Below are 22,658 nucleotides of genomic sequence, written 5' to 3' on the forward strand. Positions count from 1 at the left end.
ATGTTTTTAATGTTGCATGTGTTCAACATTAGCTGGGAACTTTCTTTATGTCAAATAAAAAACCTGAGAAGTAGTGGTCTTCCCTTCTGGAGTACAGTGGGCTGAAGATACAGCACTCATCTTTTTGATGATATACACCCATTTGCTATGTACCTATGTTTTCTCTGCTGCTTCAGAGATTTTTCTCTTGGTTGCTTCCAGACATGAACCGGGATCTAAGGGAATTCTAAGAAGGAATTTGAAGAAAAAAACCCCCCATCAATTAATAAATTTCAAAATACCTTCATGGAAAAAAAAAGGGGAATACAGCATATGAATAAAATAACATAAAACAAATATATATGTTATACAGCTTCTATAAACTTAATGGAAAGGAAATTTTGGATTTAGATTCTTGTAGCTTTAAATAGGCAAGGGGCAGATTACTAGAGATAACTCTTCAGATGTTAAAAGCTGCAAATAATTGAGAAACTTGGAGCACCTGCAGGTTGTAAACTCAGCATGAAGGTATGAATACCACAGGAATCTTGCTCAAGAGATGTGGCATCTTTCTTTTACTATCTATTAATTAGTCTAAAAAAGCATGGTGACAATCTCCCTTATCACTGTGCTGCTAGATACACTGCATCTAACTTCTGACCTAGCTGTTATATTTTGTTGTTCTCCCACCCGATCTGATCTTGCTTGCTAATTATAGATGTGAAATACAAAGATTTGGTCTGTGATTTAACCTCTTAGATACTTTTATTTCCATATCTTTTATTTGTGAAGTACTTGAGGGCCTTTCTGTGTGTCTACTGTTTTTGTGAGACAGGAGATAATACTGAAGTGCTGAAACGAAAATGTCTCTAAATTCATGTTTTGTTTCCTATTTCTGTCAACCTCTCCATCATTTATGCCAAGTACAAGTTTTCACTGTGGTGAAACATTTGCATGTGTGATTTGCGTCTCTTCTCCCATGCAGCAGAATTTGAGGCCAGGGAATGTCTCTGACAGGAGAGTACTGGATTGTCATGTGAACACAAAGATTCTCTGCCTCTGCTTAACAGAACTGATGTGCTGCACTGTCAATTCCTGTGTCTGTTTCTATTTTGTCAATTTCATCCACATACTTGGGTAGATAAATTTGAATAATTTGTAGATACTACTGACAGTTTCATTTTTCAGATGAAAATCATATAGGTTACATGCAACAGGTAGAAGAAATACATATTTTTGTGAAGATCTGATTTAATTATTTTTCTGTTTCTGGTTTGTAAATATTTTGAATGAAATATCAGCTGTTTAAATGTCAATACTTTTCTTCCAGTTCTTTTCCTTTCTACAGTTGTATGAACAACAGACAGAAATGTGGTCTCAATATTTCCTTTTTTTTTTTAGCAGCACTTTGGCCATTTTAAGGAAAAAAAATTAGTCCAGTCATTCTTGGTGTTTTTCAGGGAGTTTTTCCTTTATTTCTGTTTTCCCTTTGTCCTTGTGAAGCTTCAACTTCTTTTATAGTTTATGTTTTCATTAATAAACTGGCAAATAGTGGTGATGATATAAAATCATCCCCCGTTGGAAACAGGTGAATGATTGATTGAGAAGAGGGATATTGGGTTTGAAAAGATGATAAAAGACTAAGCTATATTAAGTAATCTAAAATTCTGAACTGACCGGGAACAATTGAGTGGGGAGATGTGGAGAAGATAAAGAAAAATGCTAAAGATAGAAGAGGCACTCTAAAAGCCTTCTAATAGAAAATGAAGCCCTTTGCATATTGCTTTTGCCGATAGATGTCACTGTGAATAAGGCAATGGTCACCTGCCCAGTGACACGACATCCTGAGTAAGACCCACAGCATCCTGACGGCTCAGCCTGTGAAAGAAGAGTATGCAATATAACTCACCTATTAAGGATGTGCTGTTGATTGTAATTTACTCCCTTTCTTAAAAGTGAAACAAGATCGTGAAGAAAAAAAAATTACTTTCTGATGCATAACAAAAGATACTCAGATTTAAAAGATCATATTTAGGTGAATCTGCATGTTTTAATGCTCCCGTTTTCCATAAGCAGTTGCTGTTATATAGTTTCACACACACCTAAAAGCCACGCCAGAAACAACCACTATAGGAGCAAGGTAAGTTTTTCTGTGTTTTCTTCTATCTGAAAGTTTGCCCAAGCATTAAAAAAAGAATATCGGAGTCATTTGGGTGCAGGGGGCCTGGATGGTGCATGGCCACATCAGCACTACCAAGAAGGCTCTGTAGTTCTGGCACATTCTGGCTTAGCTGGACATCCCTGAGCTTATGGAAAGCCACTGGGCAAAGCATGGGCAGCGCTAGCACTATGCCAGTGCTTTCAGTTTTGGCTGCAAGCTCTGGGTAAGGGAAAATTCACAGCCACAGTAAATACAGCTGAGCATAGGTAATCATCATTAACCAGTTGTGAGTTTTTTAAAGGGTACAGTGAGGATTCATATGGAAAATCTGATCAGTTATTTAAACCAGTTTCTGCATCACTTTTCTGAGTCAGATGAATGGTGGTGCTCATTTCAGCCATGGCACCACTGTCACCTCACTCTCTGTGTGAGGTTCCAGAAAGGGCTTCTCTACCTGTCTTTCTCAGTTATGAGATACTTAAATATCACTGTAAGGACTCAAGGCAGGTTCCTTGGTTCACATAGGCACATTGTAAATATAAATGCCTGTTAAAAGATCTTTGTGGTATTTCAAAAGTCATGTCAGTCAGGTGAAGTCCCTGGTGTCTGGAAAAAAGGAAATATTGCACCCATTTTTAAAAAGGGTAGAAAGGAGCGCCTCAGGAACTACTGACCTGTCAGCCTCACCTCTGTTCTGGGAAGATCATGGAAGAGATCCTCTTAGAAGCTATGCTAAGGCACATGGAGGACAGGGAGGAAATCTGAGATGGCCAGCATGGCTTCACCAAGGGCAAGTCCTGCCTCACTGAACTAGTGGTCTTCTAGGTTGAAGTGACTACATCAGTGGATGAGGGACAGCCATGGATGTCATCTATCTGGACTTCTGTAAGACCTTTGACACAGTCCCCCCAACATCCTTCACTCTGAATTGGAGAGAGATTGATGGGATGGGTGGACTGTTCAGTGGATGAAGAATAGGCCACATATCATGCAGAGGGTACTGGTCAGTGGCTCAATGTCCTGATGGACATCGGTGACAAGTGGTGTCCCTCAGGTGTCCATACTGGGACCATTCCTGTTTGGTGTCTTCATCATTGACACAGACAGTGGCATCAAGTGCACCCTCAGTAAGTTTGTGAATGACACCAAGGTGAGTGGTGCAATTGACACACCTGTGGCATGGGATGCCACCCAGAGGGACCTGAAGAAGCTGGAGAAGTGGGCCCATAGGAATCTCATGAGGCTCAATAAGATCGAGTGCGAGGAGCTGCACCTGGGTCAGGGCAGCCCTCAGTATCGACACAGGCTGGGGATGAACAGATCAAGAGCAGCCTGGCTGAAAAGGACTTAGGGGTGCTGATGGATGAGAGGCTGGACATGAGCCAGCAATGTGCACTCACAGCCCAGAAAGCCAGTTGTGTCCTGGGCTGCATCTCTTTGGTTTTTTAAAAAATTTATTTGCATATCTGTCATTTTTACTGCTCTGGATTTCCTCCTTCGTGTCAGCATACAGAGGGTATACGCATGGCCCCCACCTCTGGGTTATGGCGATCAGGATGTAATCTAGTAATCTACCCCTGCAGAGCAGCCATAGCTGAGTGGGAACACCCAGGATATCAGAGCTGAGCAGCACTTGGGTAAACATCCTGCTTAGGTGTGATATTGCATAAATAATACAGAAGTCTCATGATTGTGCATCACTTTTCCCTAGTGACTGGCACATTGCATCACAACATTGTGTTCAGAGGTGCTTCTAGAGGCATTCACACTAAATTCCTGCTAAACTGGGTTGAGTAAAAAAAAAAGATTAAACTAGGGACTTTCTCTTGCATCTTGCATCCAGTAATTCATGAAGGAGGAAGACATATGACTAACTGAACTGCTTTTTATTGAAATAGAGAAAGCTTCATTTAGTTTTCTGGAGAGTGTGTATTCCTGTTTAGTTGTGCTTTACATGCTGTTATTTATATGCCAATAGTAGACTTGTTTCCTATCATGGCTTAAGGCTCTTCAGAATCAGTAGCCATCCCAGCCTGGGCACTGGGGCAACTCTTCAGCCTGCACATTTTTGACTGCTAAGATGTGCTTCACTTCCAGTACCTAGCGCTCTCACAGTGGTAGCCATTGAACAAACATGAGCTAATGCTTCTTACTGGCACTGTTGCCGTTCTCATTTGGCAGAGAAAAAGCTACCCAAACAAAGAACAAAAGCACTAACCAAGAGAGGCTCGATGGCTAAAAATAATTTAATTGCATATTCTTGTTTGCTGCCACTTTGTTTTCAGAGTTTACAGAGAGGCATGATATCACACTCACCATGTGCGTGCTACCAAGTTAGATCAGTGAAGAGCTCCTGTTTAAAAACAGTGTAGCTGGTTCAAAGGCTGCCCAACAAGGCACTTGCAGAGGTGACAGGGATGCCTCAGGCTGAGCAGGGAAGAGCCACCTACTTCTTGAATTAATGTGCTAGTTACCAATACCCCCTGCTTTTCCAGAGGGGAATTAAGCATGTCTGCTGTGCCTTGAAGTGAACTTATTATCTGTGCCTCTTGGGGTAAATAAAACAAGCCAGGACTCACTTTCTGGTCCTGGAATAAGGGCCATAACATGTCCTGAGTCTGTATAGCTGAACTTCTTGCATCTTTGATTCCATACAGTCTACTGGAAGCCATCATTTCACTTGTTTTAGTGAATTTAGGCTCTCTTGCAGAGAGTTCTAGCTGATATTTGCCAAAACCACACTGGGGAGCCTCCACTTGACCATGGCCAAAACCTTCCTTCTCCAGCTGTTAGTATGGGCACGACTAACACTTCTGGAGTGTGCTTAGAGTGCCATGTATGGCAGTGTGACCCAGGGCTTCGCCACCACCTCTCTTCTTTCTAAAACCCCCTGGAGTGGCTGTGTGACACTTTGCTTCCAGTCTGTCTGGACACTTAGGTCTCCATAAGCTGGCTGCTGTGTGGGCACCACTGCACATGGCATTCCTGCACAACGGTGGTATTTAGATGTCTCATAAATGAGAGAGGCAGCCTGGTGTCTGCTTTCTGGAGTTCTCTACTGAATTTAGCCACTGGCATTCATCCTAAGTTTCATTACAGGTGCCAAAATGCATCTTCTGGAACCTGTTTTAAGTTTTCTTGTGCCTCCCCTTATTTGCAAAATGGTGCATTACTGTTTGTTTCATTCACTGTTGTCTTATTTGTGGTCATTCATGTTGTCTTTCAGCAGAAATTCAAGATTTTTGTGACTTTTATGTCACAGAAGCCAACACTTAAGTGAATGCTGTTTAACCACTGTCTTTGTTAGGTATGCAGTCAAATTAGAACCAACTGGTCCTGTACTCTGAGCCAGGAGCATGAGGGTGGGATCAAGGATTAGAAATTGAGTCCCCTCTTCTTTCTCTTTGGGCAAAGGTTTGCAGCCTAGAAAACTGGATGTGTAGAAGGAGTTGACTATGCCAGGACAGGTCACACATCTGTTTAAGAGAGAGAGTGGAAGGTGTTTTTAGAATGCTGTGTTTTAATGGTAGGTCTGCTCTAGGGAACTGAGACATGTCTAGGATGGGAGCATTGCACAGAAACTCATTTCTGTTCCTAACTTTGCACCCCTTTTCTTTGTGGCTTTGCAGGAGTCACATTACATCAGCATTTTCAAATGGTACTTAACTCCTTGTTCAGCCATTTAAAACGAAGCTTTTAATTTCCTTGAAGTACTGACTGCCTAAAAGATCTCCTAGTTAACAGAAGCTCCAGCCCTGTGGCAAGTGGATCACTTCTGTTGTGGTGTTTAGAGATTTTAAAGCATAACCTTTAGGAACAAGAGCTCAGGAGTAGCTGCTGAGTGTTATTATTAGTCCAACCGTCTCACTGGAATAACTATATTCCTGTGTGTTTGCAGATATACAGAAGAACATGAGTAAGAGCACAATGTATGTCGCAGCCTTGAACAAAATTAAGTTTTAATATGTGGTCCTTTATACTTACAATCTTGTTCTGTTGAATAATTCATTTGAATTCTATCCGTGTTCCTTTCACAACTGACACAACTTGCTGTAGTATCACAGAAACGAGTTCAGAAACAGATCTAGAGCTTGATCTCCAGTACATAAGTGTCTGGTCTTGCAACTACTTGAGCCAAATATCTGTTCTCCACCTCCCTCTCATCAATCAGATATTCTCAAATGAGTTAAAATGTCAGTTGAGGAAAGAAATATGTCTACAGCAAATTCTTGGAAGCAGAGCTGAAAGATCACAGGATAGGACAGCAACATTCATGCCAGGGGAACCTAGGAGGGGAGGCAAGGTACAATGAGTGGAATAGGAAACAATTCTGTAGGTCTTGGCAGAGCTTTCCTTTGCAATAATTATCTAAAGCTGTCTGGAGGCTTTCCCTGGAGCCTTTCTCTCTCTCGACCCAATAACAAAAGAATCTGTGTTACAAACTGTTAGCTCTTAGCTGACAGCCTTGGGAAATTCTGCCTTAACATTAATCCTGTAGGACTTGTGCAAGGGCTGAAAGCACTCTGAATAGCTGGACTGTGGCTGTTTCAAGCATTTCTCTTAAATACATGCATTTTCACAGAGAGAAGACACAATGGATCCATGGGACCATGACTCCAAAATATGTAGCAGAAACAACCTGTATGATTCCATGAATATAATTAAGAATAAAGGGTCTTGAGAGGATATTAGACCACACTTCACAATGGTGCAGATCAATGCAAGAGCACACAGTTTGGTGAGGGACAGAGGGGGACATACAGATCTGGCATCCCCTGAGGAGTGCAGGGAAGCCCAATCACTTGCACTGAAGGGGCTGTGGATGTCCCCCTCCTTGCTCTTCCTCATGGGGAACCTCCTGATAAGACAGGGGTGGATCTATTGCATCAGTTGCTGACAGCTTTTTGCGCCACTGCTACCAAATCTGTCCTAACACATTTTTAAAGGGTAAATCTAAACATTTCCTGATGTCACATTGCTGGGGAGCCAAGGGTTAGTGTCTCCTTATCATGAGGAAGCAGTTTGGTTTCAAGGGACAGCCTGGATGACCAGATTGCCTCAGGCCTCAGCTGCCTCCTGGTTAACACCCTCCAGCTGTAGGATCGAGCTTACAGCAGGGCAGGAGAGGCTATGCTCTGAGATACCATTTCTAAAAATATTGGCAGTGCATGTCTTGCTCTTTTATATTAGAATTACAGAATTTTTTGGGTTGAAAAAGTCCTCTAAGACCATCAAGTCCAACCATTAGCGATTCACATTATTGCATTGCTCTGGATACTGAATGTCCCAAACACATATGGGATTCAATTGCATTAGATTGTCATGCCAGACACTAACTTTTGCAGTCTTTTGGCCCCATTCACTGCTTTATCCTGTTCAGCTGCAGTTAACAAGCATTTTGCTAAAGATTCCAGTGACAATAGGAGCAGGCTGAATCACCACCACACATCAGATCTGTGGCCTCAGAAAAGTATGCCTTTGTGCCACCAGGTTTCCTGTGAAGAGCTGATGCTTTTGTGACCAAAGGGTCAAAAACGGTGCTAAGGAAACTGTCTTACCTGGTGCTGAGAAAGTCAGCAGGGTGGGCCCAGCAGGCTCAGCTGTGGCTGAATTCAGTGGTGTGGGCCTGGCCTGGGTCATCATGGCTGTGTGGCAGAGCTTTAGCAGACACATGCTACTCCCCTGCCCCGCTGTATCTGGTTTGGGGCCTTTCCCAGCTCAGTCTTAAATTCCCGCCCTGGTGTGTGTATGTATATATTTATGAGAAAATTAAGCAGAAGTTACACATCACCCAGTACAGTGAATATCAGGGACATAATGGATTTCCCTGGAATTGTTTAAGGTCAGGTTGAATGGGGCCCTGAGGAACCTGGTCGTGGAAGGTGTCCCTGCTCATGGCAGGGGCATTGGAAGTAGATGATCTTTATGATCCCTTCCAACCCAGGCCATTCTACGATTCTATGATTCTACAATTCTAAGATATCCCAGCTTCTTGATTTCACAGATTTGTCAAATGTGAGAAGTAACTCCCCAAAGATAAAATGGGAAGTGAAGGTAATGGATATCTAAAAGGGGATCATCAGGTGGCAACAGATTGGTGGTGAGGGAAGTGCTCATTTCAGGCTGCAGTTTTTACAGTGTGATCTCTTGGTTATATCAGAGCATTGAAAACATGTAATGACTTAAAAAGTCAAAAAATAAATGCATTTTATTTGAGCTCTCTGATACTGCAGAAGAACTTGAATAAGGCCTGTAAGGAAGTTAGAGTGCATGATCCTAATATAGGCAGCAGTATACTGGGAATCCTGGTGGTTTCTTTTTTCTTTTTTCTTTTCTTTTCTTTTCTTTTCTTTTCTTTTCTTTTCTTTTCTTTTCTTTTCTTTTCTTTTCTTTTCTTTTTTCTTTTCTTTTCTTTTCTTTTTCTTTTCTTTTCTTTTCTTTTTTCTTTTCTTTCCTTTCCTTTTCTCTTCTCTTTCCTTTTCCTTTCCTTTTCCTTTTCCTTTTCCTTTTCCTTTTCCTTTTCCTTTTCCTTTTCCTTTTCCTTTTCCTTTTCCTTTTCCTTTTCCTTTTCCTTTTCCTTTTCTTGTTGAGAAATCACCCATTCAAATTACTACACGGTGACTTTCCTTTCCATCTCTTTTATATTGCTAGCAAGTCCTATTGAATGTCAATATATTGATAGCTTTATGTCCTAAATGGCAAGCCTGTTTGTATTTTATTATCTTTCTTTGCTATAAAGATAAGAGAACTCTCCTTCACTGGTAGTCAAAGTCTAGACATTCTGTGAAACAAGCTTGCCTTTCTTTGGTCAAGTTAAGGACATTTCCTTTTCCTTACCATTTCCTAGGCTATGAATAACTTATTCATTTTCTTGGTTGTCATAATCAGGTCTCTTTGATTTTCAAAGTTATTTCTACCTAATGTTTTTACTTGTACTTGATTAAAATTAATTTCTGAAGGAGTTACTCTAAAGGAAGAAGGGTGAAGTCTTTATGTTGGAAATGAACTTGAGACAAACCAGTAGATGTAGTTGCCCACTTTGTGTCATGCTTGTGCACACATGCAAAGGTCTTCAACTGATTGAACCCACAACTCTGCAGCTCAGGCCCACTCTAAATCTGCGAAATTACAGGACACAGCCAGTTAGAGAGATTTTTAAAGGGATTCTGAATGAAACAGTTCTGTATAGGAAGCTGTTGTTCTGCCTTAACAGATTTGTTCCCATTTCTCAATGCTGTTCCACTTGTAATCTCTTTGCAAAATTTAATTTTTTTGCCATCACAAGGAAGGTAATTCCTTTGAAACCAGTCAAAGTGATGTATCTGTGTCTCTGTTCTCTCTTTTCCCACAAGCACCATCAGCTTTTTTCTGAAGAACTGCGAGGAGTGAAAATGATTATTCTTCTGCTCATGGCAGTTAAAGGGATAACCACTAAGGCAGAGTGCTGTGGATTCAGGATTGCTCATTAAGAAGATATCAATTACCTGAGAGGATTATTGGCCTCTTCATAACTGTTTTTGCATTCTTATGAACAGAAAGAAGTCTTTTACGAGCTTTACTTAATCAGGTAATAGGATGAGGATTGGAGGAATATCTGACTAAATGTTATTTATCTGTCTTTTAATTAGCATAGAAGTGGAGAATGCTTATGAATATTGAGTTCCTCATTCCCATGTTCATGGATGAGCTCCCATTTCATTCATGATTCTGCATCAGAGATTGACATTATTAGGAAAACACACTTTTTTTTTGAGAAAAGGGAAATTTTCCTTCATCAAGGTGGAGGTCTAAGACTAAGCTGAAGTATTGCATTTTAGCTGTTATGTGCTTATCTGCAGTTCCTGCTCTCTCTTCTGCACTTCTGTTAAAAATGAACAATTTTTTTCCTTTAATTCCAAGTAAGGAGAATGAGACTAAATGATCTCTCCTTTTTTTTTTCAGGTGTAAATTGCTTGTGATATCTCAAAACCTGTTTCATATGAAAAATTATCCATAAATGTAGTGCCTGTTTTGGAATGGAATAAAGACAGGTCTTGGTATGATTTCATTGTGTTTCTTACAATTGCATTACATGGAATTAAGTTAGACTATTGACTTCTGTCATCATGCTTAACAGGCTAACGGCACAAGGCAGCAATGCTGCACAAGCCAACCACGTGTAATGTCATTTCATTCATTTCACAGGTTCTGATATACTTTTTGGTACTACATTGTGGTGGCAAGACACTCACCAAGGCCTTGGTGATCCAGTTTCTGGATACACACACTGGTTAGCTGAGAAGGTGGTCCTAGGAGTATGTCCCACTGAATAAAGCTTATTGCAGCGGAGGTGGTATTTTGTATTTAAAACAATTCAGTTTTCAAGTATGTTCGGAACAGGAATTTGAAATTTCTCTGTATTTTATAGTGGAAATGTGAAGACCTGTAAATGTTTACAGCACTGCTGTAAACACTGTACAGTCAGAGGCATGCAAATGTAAAAGAAGCAGCTCTATCTGTAGCAACATGTGCTGCAAAACCCTAACAGATAATGTTAATGTTTGCTGACATAATTTAAGGCAGGTATTCATTTCAGACAAAAACCATGTAAGTTACAGAGTGGGGTCAACTGGAAACCTGATTTCCATTCTACTGCTTCATGTTGTTCCTTGTGGAGCCTGACTTTACCTTCTTCAGATCTTTGCCACTATTAAGTAATTCAGTTGTCCTGGCTGGAGCCATTTGTAAAGCTGAGAATTCCAGTGCTTGAGAAGTAGTGAAATTGGTGCTGTAAGTGTGTGACTTAAATGTACAGCCTGACCAAGGTCCTTTATTTTTCCATGGACATATGCCAAATAATTATGTATTAGATGTGCAAGTGAAATAAAACAGCAACTATCACACAATTCCTTTTAAAACACTGATAGCATAGCACTGTTAAAATACTGTTTCATTTCAGATTCTATCTCTGGTTATCTTGTGCCTTTATGAGGGAGTTAGTGTGACTAGTCACTGCTTCACAAGACAACATAAGAAAAGTGCATTTCTGGTGTTATTTCTCCCTGTTTTTTCCTTCCTTTAACTGAGTGAAATTTCAGTATTGTGAGACTGTGCTGGTGATGAACACTAGGGTTGATTTTAAATAGACAGACAGATGGAAACACAGGATTAGGTAGGAACCAGTAACAGTGAACTCTTACTTCTACACAAAAAGCCCATATCTATCTAGAGAATGGAGCCCTAACAATACAGAATTTCTTATGGGATCCCATAAACTCATACCTAGGATCATGCTCTCAAATCTCAACAACCTCATTCAAATGAACTCCTGCATTACTTCCAAGTCTTCAAAAAGGCAGATGAGAGACAGCATAGATTTTAATTTAACTGCTCTGTGTATTATCATAATCAGGCTGTGATTATGTTTACCCTAGTCTTTACTGAATTCAAGACTGTCAAGATACCATTCAGGTTTTCATTGCATAAGCCAACCTGTAAATAAAAACACACTTTAAAATCCTAAATACATAATGATAGCTTTATTCTTACAGAACAAAAATAAGAATATGCTTTATAAGTATTGATTAGTTGAACTTTGCAAACCCATTATCAACAAGACAAAATTTAGAACTTTTGAGAAAATAACAGGAATTTTTCCTTCTGCTTTGCAGAGTAGTACAAATAGTGGTGCAAAAATAATGTGTTCAGAAGTATATGATTGCATTGATCATATGTGCTTATCCTTGAAATTCTCTTTGAAAACATTTTGCTGGTATCTTTTTTTCAATGTGCACTATGAGTAGTTACATTTTAGGAGTATTTAATAATGTATAATACTGTGTTATAATGGTTCCTTAATATAAAAAGTTCTGTAGTAATAAGGAATTATTTTTCCTGCCCCAGTTGGGTTTGAAAGTCTGTTATTCATGGATTCAAGGTTTCTTGGAGTTCTGATCTAGAATTTTCTTTTCTGATTGGTAAGACAGAAGTGCCACACATAACTCAAACAGTCTGTCTGAGAAAGTCCATGTTGTAAATGAAGTGGAAAACAAACACAAAAGCTGTGAACATTTCCTGTTACAAAAAGTGAATGAAACAACACAAGCTCACTAGCACACATTTTAAAACACAGCTCTTCTTGAAGGGTCTGTGGTTTAAATGGGCATTTGGGTAAAACATCCATCTAGAAGCATGTGCAAAGTCGGAAATATTTGCTGTATCAGGATAAGAGGAAATCATCTCCACCTACTTTACACAAGGCCTATTTTTTCTAGTCCTCATCATTGCAGTTTTGATAAGGAAAGGGAAGAGAGATATGTGTTTTCAGCACGTCAGTAACCGACCTGCAATTGTCAAACAGTGACAATTGCCAAGCTATCCCGCTTGTTGAAAGCCTCAGCTGCATTCAAAATCCTGTCTGCCTTCCAGTGAATGAGATGAAGCTAAAAACCAATGGACAGGATCAATTCTGCTGGTTCTAGTACAAAGAAATGGCACAATCAGTGAGAAATAGTAAAGGCACTCTGCACTCTTAGGGTCTGACGATGAAACTGAGAACGTTCTTGTGAATGCTTGCACATTTATGGTGATCAGCTGAGTTGCCCTGGCATTGTCAGGACTCGCTCAGGCTTTACCTTGGGTGGGCAGAACTGCACGGATTCCTGAAAGCCATTTAGGGGTAAGTACACAGACGTGCACAAGCACAGCTTGCAAAGGACATACATTTTTCTAACTCTGCTGCTAACAGTTTCCAGTGCATGCCTTTATTTCCATGTCTTTAGAAATGTAGTATATTAAATAGCATTTTGAGGAGTGTAACCAGTTTGTTACACGTGGTGCAATATTTACCCACAATAGTCCCATTTACTGCAAAACTTTGATGGTATGGCCATGAATGTCATAGAGTTTTAAGGAATTTTTGTTTAGTCTAGTGTTGCATGTTTTATCTTGAGCTTTTTTTTTCCGGTGGAATATAAACTTCCAATTTGAAAATCATAAGAATTTCTTTAAATGCCATATCTCCTATGAATATGCTTAGCAATTCTGTAGGAGCTAAGTAACTCTACAGCAAAAGACTAGTCCTGGCTTACTTGTATGATGTTTCAGCAACATCACAAACAAAAATATAAAAGCATCTTAAAATACAAGGAGGAGATTCTAAAATATAGAAACAGAACATGGAAATGATAATGTGATAATGTAATAATGTAAAGTATTAATCTTAAAATTCTGATTTCAATCCCTTTTTTTTCTAATTCCTTTTAATTTTAAATCTGAATTGCTGTGTTTTCAACTTAATATCCTTACTGGTTCAACATATTTTAAACTATTGATTCAAAGAAAACTATTAAACACTTAATCATGTGCTGCATAAACACAGCTGAAGTGCATTTTACAACTAAAAGCAATTCTAAGGGGACACCCCTTTCTCATCCTGGCTGTATCAAGTGAGATAACTACATCACTGACAGAGAAGAGGAAGATTGTTCTGGCTGTGTGTTCCTAATGCCTGGATTAAAAATGTATAATCCATCTCCATAGTTTTTCATGTTGGAATGTTCATGAAATCTAAAAAGGTGCCAAAGATAACATTACATGGATAGAAGATGAATAGTTTGTAGCATGCTGATGACTATTAGCAGGACTTTAAGGCACTGGAAAACAAATAAAATCTGTTATTTTAGAGATGGTTTTAAATTTTTGTAAATCAGACCATGCTTCATTATCTGGAGACCTTTAATGTACTGGACAGCTGCTGGGGCCCTTACTAGGTAACTTTTTTCCCTCTTTGCTTCCTTAATTTCTTTTGGGTTTCCTTCTTCTTTGCTGTCCTTGAAAAGCCAGGAGGAGCAAAACCAACAAACCCAACCACCTTGCAGTGATCAGCATGCTTGTAGCTTTGAGGAGCTCCAGCTACAATTATAGTGGGGCATCGGGTGATCAGGCTCTCTAAAAAGCACATGATGTAGTATCAAGCTCAATGTACTTGTACAGCTGACCTTTTAAACATTTACCAGAGGTTATTTACTTTTATACCTGTACCTTACAGCCCTACTTCATTATTTAAATATGGATTTAGATTATCTAAATTTAGCTCAATAAGCACTGTCAACTTAACCCAATTTGGTCTTGCAAATTCAACTTTACATATGCAGGGATGGTATTGTTTTTGTAAAATAAAATAACTCCCAATGCTATCTACATACGCTTTTTTTTAAAATTTTCCTAGGGATGATACATGTGAACAGACCTTAAAAACTTGACTTTGGCTTTTCTTTCGTTGACTCTGCCTCTGAGGCATATTTCGTTCCAGCCACTGTGTGCTCTGTGCCTTGCTCATTAGTTTGGCCTCAATGGAAATGAAACTGCTGCAACGTTTATGTTCCAGAGAGGGGTCCTCCAGTCAGCCCTGAAAATGCATGAAGTGTGGTAAAAACTTTATCAATCAGTAAAGTCTTTCTGACAGCCAAGTTAGAGATTTCAAAGATTTTTATACTGGGCAAGCAGTTTTCTCCATATTCACATCTTTTTATATGAGATTATTTTTAAGTATCTAGAGAAAAAACCTGACAGTTTAAGCAGTTAAGCCAAAGTCATTGAAAGTTTTAATTCTAGGTATGTATATGAGTGCATCAGTCATAGTAAACCTGCACGTCTCTCTTTGACACAGTTCCAAAATTCCAGTGAAATATATGTGAATACATCTTCTACTCCAGAGAGTATGACAGTATTTTAAAGGTCTATTTCTTCACAGAAGTAACAGTTACGGGTATTTGATGTTTTCTGAATTTAGAGTACGAGCTGCCCCAGGTGTACTCAGATGTTATTGACATTGCTTATTGGTCATTGTCATTAATTTCTTGCTTACTATCACATAAAATTGTATTGACTTCCATTGTAGTGATAGGCACCTCTAATTGTGCATGATGCTTAGAAATATGTACCTGAAGTTCTTACAGCATTTACAACATTACACATCAGCAGAAAGAAATCTCCTTTGCTATCAAGGTAATAAGACTCTCCGAGGGAAAAAAACCCCAAGTCCAGAGTGTTTTCATTGGGAGTAATAGTGTAATTTTTGCATATGTATAAATCTCCCACTCAAGATTAAAAAAAAAAAAAAAAAGCACAATTGAGTAGCTGTGTTTGGAAAGTCTCCTCCTACATTCTCCTCCTCAAATCAGTGAGTATCCCGGAGGTTTCCTACTGGGAAGTTACCTTTTACCATTAACACAAGAATACTTGCCAACAAGTCCTAATTTTAAAGAATGTAATTTGGATCTTCTCTGCCATTTAAAGGATGTTGCCAACTAGTATAACAGAATTAGCAAGCATATCATAATCTATATAAATACTCCTGAAAAGCAAATAGTCTTTATATATAGTTTTTTTTAAAAGAGAATGAAAAAATAAATGTCTCACATCCCCTTCTTCAGGCCCCCTTTTTACTAACCTGATGGGTTTTATTTATCCTTACGCTTAAATTTCATGTGGAATGGAAGTCCAACATTGATGATCTGTTTGCATCTGGAAGGTTTCCAATTCACTCAGAGAAGACCCAGAAACTGATCTGTTTTGTCCAGTGGTCAGGTCCCAGGTAAAACAAAAAATTGAAGTTTTCTGCTTCTAATTCTGTACCAGTAGTAAATTGATGTCACTTTCCCATGGAACTGTATACATAATAAAGACACTTGATATGTTAATAATACCTGTAGCTGATTATTTTTATAATTAAAAGAAATAAATATATTATTAAAAAATCTGTATTTCTGTTAAAGATTGCTTTTACCATTGTTGCCTTGATAACTGCAGCTCAAGCTTTCCCTTTTTTTGTCCTTGCAAGGTGCTGTCTTCTTTAAAAAAAACCCTACCGATGAAAACTGTTAAGAAAAGATCTCTGATTTGAATTTCTTCTGAATTTCTAACTTACATATGGGCTTTTATATGCCTGCTTGAACAATAAAGACATTAACATTTTCTAACCAACCTTTATTGATTCCATGTGACTTCAGAATGGCATGAAAAACAGTGCTAAGAGAAAGGGTTGTAATAAGGAAACTATGGTTCGCACAATCAAAAAGTGTTTATTTTTTGATTCAGTACATATATTAAGACAGATGTGAGTTGGATGCCAAATTAAAATATAAATCATTCTAACTGCTCAAATGTTGTCCAAAGATACACTGAAGTTGTACTACACTAAAGGTACTACAAGGTTGCACTAAATAACCCAGAGGATAATTATGGTATAAAAATGAAGACTACACAGAAAGCAATGGATGCTCAGCCTTTTTTAAAATCCTTGTCACGGATTTAAGAAATTTATATGTGGATTTTAGAACATTGATTTTGACAATCTCTAAGAAATAGTCAATCTCAGGAGCTTTTAGTGGTGGAAAACCATATCACTGTTCATGAAAATGGTCAATATATTATTAAATACTACATTAATACAACTAGCAATGCTCTCAACAAGAAAGGACGTCCAAAAGCTACTAAGTCCTACCAGCTTCAGATGTTTTGGGAATGATCTCAGGCCATTTTTGTAGTGCTAGGAATCTTCAAGGCAATCTTTTGGGGACTGATACCTGACTGTTTTGAAGCTAAATTCTGCTAACACATATGGGATTTTGCTTCGCTTAAACTCTGTCTCATACATACTTATAAGCAGGGTTGCATTTTTAGGACCTTATGCTTGACAAGTACTGCAGCATAGTTAAATAGCTGTGGTGTTATCTATATCTGTAAACATTTGAACTGCGTGTACAGAGTAATTAATTCTATATAAAATAAGGTTTAATATACATTATGTAAGTCTTGCCTTGTCATCCTGCGTTGCAAAACTGGAACCTGTTGACATTTTCCTGTTTTTCTTACAGGCTATCCTCAGTAATAGGAAACTACTGATATCTGCCTTTGCAGATGTCCACAGCTGACGTCAGGAATTTCAGACACCATTGTGCAAGTAGTGTTCTAACCTGTAAAACTCACTGCAGTGATGACGAGGGATATTACAGCTTTTAGGTACATCTCTAACATAGGTGGATTGCAATTTTTTGTTCATTTTTTTTGGTTGTTCAGAAATTATGTTTTATCAGAATAGAAAGCGTTCAAAGGGAAATTACCACCACAAACTTCTGGCTGAGAGACAGCTTCGCCTGCTTAGTCTCTGATCCCAGTCAGATTACTAAAATGATATCAGCCATTTTGTTTCAGAATGTGCTTCTTGCAGAACAGAAATTTTGACTTTTGAATAGATCTGATATCAATTATCATTGTTCCTTTGGAATAATGTAGGACATAAGTTCCTTCACTCCTATATGAGCCAGAGCACCAAATCATCTGCAGTTGTTCACACTCACAGCAAGGTGAAAGAGAGAGAGACCCGTCAGTTCCTTGTCTACCATCTACATCTGTAGTCTGTGTTGGTTACTGTGAATTACTTATATAGATAATATCAAAGACCTGTAGTCAAGAACTATCAGCTGAACCACTGAAAAAGAAAGTGACTTGTTAGATGGGACTAATGCAGAGAGATTTGAAAATGTGTTTATGGTTTGTGCGAAACAGATGGTGTATTGCAGCATGATATAGGGACAATATCATATAAAGAAATTCAGTGACAAAGAATACAGAAGAGTGGGGCAAGGTAATTTGGAATTTTCTAAGAAAAGAATGAATAGGAATAACACCAAAGGAAATATAAATCTTACCCTGTTATACAGATGCAATGGGAATGTAATTTGGAAATATTACCATAGTTTCTTTTGCTTGATCAGACAATCAATGTCAATTTTATGACTATGAAAAACGTTCTTTCTGCACAAGGTGAGCATGGCAGAGATTTGGTAAAATGATCTCTTGGAAGAGGAGCCAAGATTTCAGAACTGTGACCTTTTCACTGTCTCATCAGCCTGGCTATAAAGTAATTCTAGACTCTGGTTTAATGCAGCAGACTGTGTGTGACTGACACAACAACTGGTTTGCTTCTTGAAACCCAACACAAGTGGCTTATGATTCCGCCCATTACTGCTGTTTCTACATTCCAAAGTGTACTTCAGCTTTTAGCTGTGATCCTATCACTGTTGTTAAAATAATTAATTACTAATATTTCTTAATTAAAGTCTAACCTGCTAGTTCTTACAACTTCAAATAAAAACCTGCCAAGCCCTTCCTTCTGCTTGAATGCAGGGAGTAAGGTTAATGTTATGAAGGAGCTCTTGACCTCACGCAAAGCCTGTGAGCCAGGATTCAAAGGAAAAGTCTAGTGGTTTTTTGAATAGACTTCCCATTTTTTTTAATTCTTGAAGTTATAGTGTGGCTGTGCAATCAGCCTTTCTCCAGATGACAAAGAAATTAGGTTTAACTTTAAACAAAGTCCTAGGAAATGGAGCTTAGAAAGGGTGGCTGAAAGCTTACAGCTTGTTGCACAGCTCTTTCCATTTGGGCAACTTCTTGCAGATCCCTTATCTAGGTGACAAAACCCATTTCAAGGCTTTTTTTACAACATCTTCATGCTAGGAGGAAATACCTGGACTCAAAGAGCACTGAAATATTTTTTCCAAAATAAGAGCTTTTTGTAAATTGCAATAGGGATAGAAATAAATTATTTATAAATTTAAGTTAAAATAATACTATTTAAAGCAGTTTATCATTAATTTTGTGACTCTTGTGCATTCCTCCATTGTACTTGTGGTCCAGATGTTGTCATGTTTTTCCAATGCATTAAAACTATGGGACTAAATTGCTGAGACAGCAACCACAAAAAATGTCCCAGCATCTCAGGGCATAGGAAGGCTGAGGATAATGGATGGTAATACACTTCTTAAAACACAACCCTGTATTCCATCAACCACTGATTATTGTCTACACATTTTAGGCTACCCCACTCTGCAGGGAAAGTGTTAGCACCCTTCCAGGAAACTGGGATTAATGAAATGTGATATCCTTGGCAAAACCTTCATAGTATAAATAGAAGTGAATCCCTGGCTTTCTGGATGAATGCGTTCAAAGTTTTAATGTCTAAAGCTCTGAACCTACATTATTAATGTGTTTAAAATGTATATAAAACATTATAGAAGTGTTTAACTTTATGCATAGCAGGACACCTACTGACCTTATTTGAGATTATGAAGTGAAAAATGAACATAGCATAGGAATGCATGTAACATAGTCTTATTTTAAGGACGCTAGTCAGAAAAAAACCAGAAAGCTCTTCTGAAAAATATTATATTATAGAAACATTGAAATTATTTTTTCATTTTGTGAGTTCCAAATATGACATATCTCAATGATGAATTGATTTGTGAAAAAGACAAATGCAAATACTCTTACCAAATATTTCACTGGCTCTCATGGTGACCTTTTTATTTTCATGTTAACAAAGAATTGAGATACTGTTATTGTAATGGTCTGGTCAAAATGAAATAAGGAAATAATGTATTAGATAATCTTCCCATACAGGTATTATAAGTAAACCAGTGGGGGGAAGTTGCAAAGTCATAAAAGTTCTGGAGTGAAATAGGAGAGTGCTTCCAAACCAGCAGGCATTGCTTGATCTGAGGAAGCTCTGGCCATCCTTGTGCAAAGTATTGCAGAGGGTGCAAGAGAAAAGGATCACCTCAAAAATAAAATAAGTCATAGTAAACATTGGCCTATGGCATAAAGGTGTGAGATAGTAGGTCCCTGATGGTTATGCAAGAGCTGTTGTCTCGTATTACCTCACACCTGCTTCATGCACTGGGCTTTGCTAATGTCAGAGACACAGCTCAGTTTGTGTGTGCACAGCTGGGTATTGTGGATAGGATCAAACCTGGCTCCTCTGTGTGAGGGAAAAAGTGACTTCTTAACTGGGGAATTTTATCTGCTATGGCCTACAGTTTTAGGCTTTTAATTCTAACTGAGCATTTATTTTAAGTTGTGAAATATAGTACACCAATCTATATAAAAAGTATAGAATTGTCTGTCCTATAACTCCCTGTCCCAGTTAAAAGAACAGCCAAACCCTGAAGCAAGGGAAAAACTTGTGTCCAAATAATGAAGTAGTCATAAAAATTTCTTGTAACTGGCTAGTAGGAATATGTAATCCATATTTTCTAGCAAATACCAACAAAACTTTATATTTGTCATTTTGTACTTCATATTCAGGGAATGTATTTAATTGCACTAATATGTTTAGATACCAGAAGGGATTTGTAGGTAGACACTGAATGATAATAAAAACAAATTTTATGTTTTGCAGTTATACTGATACAACATTAAACGATCAGTAATAAAAATGATGGGGTAGTTCTGTTTTTGTCTTTTCCTTTTAACTCTGTATCTTATTATGAAAATAGCATATATAGTGGCAACAGACTCCCAGATTTATAGATACAATATACAAAAGACAAAGACATACTGCTATGTTGGTACGTTTTACTTTCTGTACATTATGGGTTTTCACCAAGCAGGCTTGCTCTTCTTGTTTGTCTTTCATGTTTAAAAGAATCCACAGACCCCAGAGTTTAGGACCAGAAGCTGAAAATCATATTTGTGTGTCAGGAGATTGCTGAAAATTGTTACTTGAATGATACATTGTCAGGATTTGCACCCTTCAGCTGGAGCTGCTGATCAGTTTGAATGTAGCTTTGCCAGGTGTGTATATATATATATATATATATATATATATATATATGTTTGTGTGTGTGTGTGTGCGTGTGTGTATATGTATCACTGCTATTGCTTGAGAATCAATATGAGCCATATCTGTGGAGCTGTATGTACGGAGCAGATGTTTGTCCAAGGTAACCAAATGTATTCAATTTTTGGAGTTCCAAAAATTTTAGCTCTTTTTTACAAGGGTGTGTGATGATAGGACAAAGAGGAATGGCTTTAAACTAAGAGAGGGTAGGTTTGTATTAGATATTAGGAGAAAATTTTTTACTGTGAGGGTGGTGAGGCACTGGAACAGGTTGTCCAAAAAGGCTGTGAATGCCCCATCTCTGGAAGTGTTCAAGGCCAGGCTGGATGTGGCCCTGAGCAACCTGGTCTAGTGAAAAGTTCCCTGCCCATGCCTATGGCAGGGAATTGGATGATCTTTAAAGTTCTTTACAAAGCATTCCATGATTCTTCAGTGATACGTGACAGCACCTTTATTCTGGAAGTTGAATTAAGCATAACTACATCTCATGATTTTTGTACAGAATTGACTGTTGAATAAATAGCATTTCAGAGGTGTCACTGACTGTTGAAACTATTGTTTTAATCAAAACGTCGTTCCTCATTGAAAACATTTTAATCGGAATGAGGCACAGTCGCACCGCCTCCTGCTTGGGACTTTCAGCAGGGAGCTGTGCCCTCTACTGTTGGTTTGAGCACAGTGAAGGCATAGCAATAAGCAGCAGCCTGAATACTTCTGACCTGAAACATGGGTAAAATGGGACAGTTCAAAGATAACTTCTAACATAACTAATTTTTATTTTTATTTTTATTTTTTATTTTTATTTTTATTTTTTAAGGTTCTTGTCCAAAACCTATTTGTGATGTTAGGATTTTTGTCAAAATGCTACCGCATATTTCATTCAAGTTTAATTGTAGGTTGCCTCTGGTGGCTAAGAATATTTTTTGCTTGCTTCTAATTTGCCTGAGAGACTCATTAGTGGAAAACAGGAGCAACAGAAGCTTTGACACAGACTTTTTTTTTTCTTTTCTCAGAGATGAAGCATTAAAATTCATGATCCATGATTTCTTCTGAAACAATGAGTAAAAAAGTGCTAACTCTTCTATCAAAACAGAAGTTAAAAACCACAAAGTTATGGTTACTGGAAAGGTTATTGTTCTTTTTATTATTGTGGTTGAACTTTTTTCATCGAATACTGCTTAAAACCCAATTCAAAGCTTATTTGTCTATATTAATGGCGGCTATTCTGCCTGTAATTTACCATACCTTTTAATTTTACTGTCCACATTGGTGATAGTCACAAAGAATAATTCCTATGAGCCAGTGAGGGATACCGTTCTCTCACAGTTTCTCAAACAGAGTTCTTAATAACAAAGGGACACGAAAAAAAAAATCATGATTTTGATTTCAACTGTTTTGCTGCTATTCTAAACTATTTTTCTTTTTGATCTACTGAGCTGCTGGAAACGTGCCTACACAAGCAACACATTAAAGTTTTGTTACAAATGTAAAATGCAGATATGTACCTGTGCAAATAAGCATATTTATGCACCACAGCAGTAGTTTAGCTGATTTCCATTCTAAAGGCTTTATTAGACAGGCGGTGTTCTCTCTTGTTATGTTCCACATTAAGCTCCATATGCATAGTGCAAGTTGCAGAAGCATCCAAACTGCAAGATGGGGACTAGGGGAGAAAAATTCCTCTCATGGTAAGAGATCAGGTTTGTGACCGCTTGAGGAACCTGAACATACTGTAGTCTATGGGATGTTGAAATCAATCCCAAAGTCCTGAGGGAACTGGCTGATGTAGTTGCCAAGCCACTCTCCATGACATTTGAAAAATCAAGACAGTCAGGTGAAGTCCTAGGTGACTGGAAA

General features: G+C 38.2%; 1 long non-coding RNA gene across 1 annotated transcript; it reads left to right on the forward strand.

Annotated features, from left to right (window-relative positions):
• Nucleotides 1-12,413: 12,413 nt before the first annotated feature.
• LOC109145391 lies at nt 12,414-17,122 on the forward strand. The gene is made up of 3 exons (XR_002046750.3): nt 12,414-12,797; nt 15,622-15,716; nt 16,999-17,122. It is a non-coding gene; the product is annotated as an uncharacterized LOC109145391 (long non-coding RNA).
• Nucleotides 17,123-22,658: the final 5,536 nt, after the last annotated feature.

This window comes from Corvus cornix, chromosome 2, assembly GCF_000738735.6.
Source record: "Corvus cornix cornix isolate S_Up_H32 chromosome 2, ASM73873v5, whole genome shotgun sequence".
Classification (NCBI taxonomy): Eukaryota; Metazoa; Chordata; class Aves; order Passeriformes; family Corvidae; genus Corvus; species Corvus cornix.